Source organism: Octopus bimaculoides, chromosome 6 (genome assembly GCF_001194135.2).
Source record: "Octopus bimaculoides isolate UCB-OBI-ISO-001 chromosome 6, ASM119413v2, whole genome shotgun sequence".
Classification (NCBI taxonomy): Eukaryota; Metazoa; Mollusca; class Cephalopoda; order Octopoda; family Octopodidae; genus Octopus; species Octopus bimaculoides.
In genome coordinates this window covers 38,470,266-38,473,662 of record NC_068986.1, presented here as the reverse complement: position 1 = coordinate 38,473,662, position 3,397 = coordinate 38,470,266, and the positions used below count along the sequence as shown (strand labels likewise).

Sequence of the window (3,397 nt, the reverse complement as noted above, 5' to 3'; positions counted from 1 at the left end):
TTTCAGACGCGTCCACCAGATGCATTCTTTCGCCATAGCCACAAGTACGATAAATACAGCTCTTCCTTCCCGTTTAAAGGAAGGAGGCGTGACGATATTGACGATAGAAATTAAAAGAAGGAGAAACATGAGAGATAAAAGGTGAAAGTCCACTTGGTATTGTCCATTGTAATATACCTCGTAGTATCTTTAATTTCATATATTTACATAAAAGTTCATCGGTACTCCGAAATCTGTCCATATTGTGCCACAATTCAGTGTAGAGTGAATGCTAAATAAACAATACTAGCTTATATTAGCTAGAAGGAGGGCGTCAATCTCGAGAAAGAATATATTTGCGGCTGAAGATAGCTTTATACTATCAATTATATACCAATAATGATGCAACAACTATAAAGCTTGAAATACGTGTACCGCAGAATCCTTTGTGTTTTGTTTATATTTTTACGTTTCCAATTTATATAGATAGATAGATAGATAGAAGTTATATATTGTGATCATTTTGGGACAGAGTGTCATTTAGATAACAATTACTGGTAGTTGATTACATAAAGCAGAGGATGTTAGAATATTCTGGGGGTGTTTGAAACCCACTCATTTTGATAGCATTGTCCACAGATACAATAACTGACTTCCACTGTATGGATCTGTGTGTGCGCACGTGTGTGTGTGTGTATGCATGTATATATGCATATATGTACAATAGGCATAAAGACCAGCAAAAAACAGGAGTTCTTTGAATAAAACATATTGAGTAACAAACTTTCCCTTGTTATTCTTGCTGGTAAACCAATGATTGGTCCATTGGAAATATTCAACTAATGATGATATTATTCACTAATGATGATAATAATAATAAAATAAATAGATAAATAGATAATTGGTTGGTAGCTACAAACAGGATGTTAGTCAAAGTTGTTGAAATAGTTTATTTCATTTTTATCACAATTAAGAAGTATCCAAGAATATATATTTACCATGTTTGAACAGAGACATGTACATTTGTGCTGCATCCGAGAAGTAAGGTGGAGAGGAAGTTCTGCTAGGTTCCTCACAGGCAAAGAACATACGTATAAGATTTTCTAGGCAGGGAACACTGACGGGTTGGGAGCATGGGAATACTTCTTGCAGAGAAATGGATTGATAAGGTAATCGGTGTAGTCAGAATCTGTGATAGAATACTTAAGATTAGATTAGTGCTGCAACATGGTTTAGCAACCATTATTCCGACCTATGCCCCTCAGTTGGAGCTACCTGATGAACAGAAAGGCCAATTTTATGACACCCTCTTGCAGACTACCTTGTCGATGAATGACAGGGACCTTCTCTTTGTAGCTGGCGACTTCAATGGGCATTTTGGCCAACATGCAGGGGGCTTCCATGGCATACATGGAGGCTATGGTTTTGGCTCCTGCAATGAGGAGGGGATCAGGCTGCTGGAGTTCTCTGATGCAAATGATCTTATGGTTTGTAATACTAACTTCAGGAAACCTGCCAGCCACCTATTCACCTACTGATCTGGTGGATGCACTAGTCAAATTGATTATGTCCTCACTAGGAAACGGGAAAGATGGCTACTTATAATGATGATGACGATGACTGTGGTGGGGTCAGTGGTAGTGGCGGTGATTGACATGATGGTAATGATGATAACAATGATAATAATGATGATACACATGTATGTGTAATTATCTATAAATATTATCCGCACCAACAGTGTCACTACCATTAGCATCATCTTTACATGCTCCGTTTTTCCCCCCATATTTTATGAGTTAGATGAGTCTGCAAAACAGGCAATTCCTTTGTAATTTTGGAACAGCATTTACTTGACTGTGATGAGCAATATTTTCAGATTTGACCTTACCTCTTCCTCTCATCAACAGCAGGTACCTTCAAACATCAATGTATCAACAACTACATCATCTATATCTGTCCAGCATACATTTACCAACAAATCTGATGCCCAACTAATTCACTAATTGCTTTTGCTCTTCATCAAAATAAATCATTTATTTAAACAGCCATTAATAAATTGTTTGAAAATGTCCATCCTCCTTCTAAAGTCATCATATGTGTTGTTGTTTACTCTGCTGTGAAGTGAGCAAACCCTTCCTTAGGTCCTTAACATCATGTTTCATTGGAAGTGGTCACAGAAGAGAAAATATATGCAGAGCATTTTAGCTGTGGTATGGGAAAAAATGCACAGTCCACCTACTTTGTGGGTCCTCTCTTAAAGTCAATCCTTTCCAACTGGGATATATCCAAAGGAGCCCTACTCACCTAACTTCTGGCCAGAACCCAAAAGTAAATTCTCTCAACTCAAGCAGCCAACATGTCCATCAAGAATGACGGACCCACAGCAAAAGAAGCCCTAGCTAGTCATACTGCCACTCACATAACCTCCCTCACTCCTCTCCTGGCAAGGCCCTTTGGCCATTCAAGTGATGTCACTGACCCTATAGTTCTTGTTCACCTCAGCTCTACATCAGCAAAACATAATCGAGGAAAGACTTGAGAAAGAAAGCTTATATTTTCTGATCATATAAATTTGTATCAGTGTTTACACAGTGTCTTACCATGGGAACGGAAATAGAATGTGCTGAATGTCAAATGCATTGCTTATTCAATTGAACAGTTTATATTTAAAATACTGTATACTGCATCACTGACGATTCCAGCTTGATGCGTTAAGAGTTTGTTGACCTATAGCAGAAAGATCAATTTTAATTTTATCACATGTACTGTACTCTTAACTCGTAAACAGAATAGTCTTCTTAAGATATACATAGCTACCATAGGATGTTGTAACTAATTAGAAAGAACAACTTCAGTTCGTTGCTGTCTGAATATGAACATAGCAACCATTGGCTAGTCAATGAATCACCGAGCAAAGTAGATAAATAAATAAATAGATAAAAGTGTTTAATGTAAGAAATCTAGCTTATGGCATTAATTGGTAGAAAACAGTCAATACCATAAGTATGAAACAAGATGTGCATCAACTGCCAAGAAAGAGTACCCAAATTTCCCTTAAATCACACCCTTCCACCTTAATAAAAGATTATATATAAGACTTCATCAGACAATGTAGAATTGAATATATGATGCCTGAATAAAAGTTGGTATTGTCATCATTAGAATTCATTTGAGACCTGTTCAGATATTCAAAATATTTAGGCATGGCTGAGTGGTTTAAGAAGTTTGCTTCTTAGTTGTATGGGTTTGGGTTCAGTTTGTGGCACCTTGGGCATGTATCTTCTATTATAGCACCAAGCCAACTAAGGCTTTATGAATAGGTTTGGTAGACAGAAACTGAAAGAAAACCATCTTGTGTGGATGTGTGTGTGTGTGTGTGTGCGTGTGTGTGTGTGTGTGTGTGTGTGTGTGTGTGTGT

General features: G+C 37.4%; 1 long non-coding RNA gene across 2 annotated transcripts in view; it reads left to right on the top strand.

Moving 5' to 3' along the window:
• The window catches only part of LOC128248123 (uncharacterized), a 68,083-nt gene that overhangs the window by 36,110 nt on the left and 28,576 nt on the right, over positions 1-3,397 (top strand). Inside the window, exon 1 of one of the 2 annotated variants that reach the window (XR_008264397.1) lies at positions 7-141. The exons of the other annotated variant lie outside the window; for it this stretch is intronic. This is a non-coding gene — a long non-coding RNA (uncharacterized LOC128248123). Of the gene's footprint in view, positions 1-6; positions 142-3,397 lie in introns of those variants that run through there. 2 annotated transcript variants of the gene reach the window in all.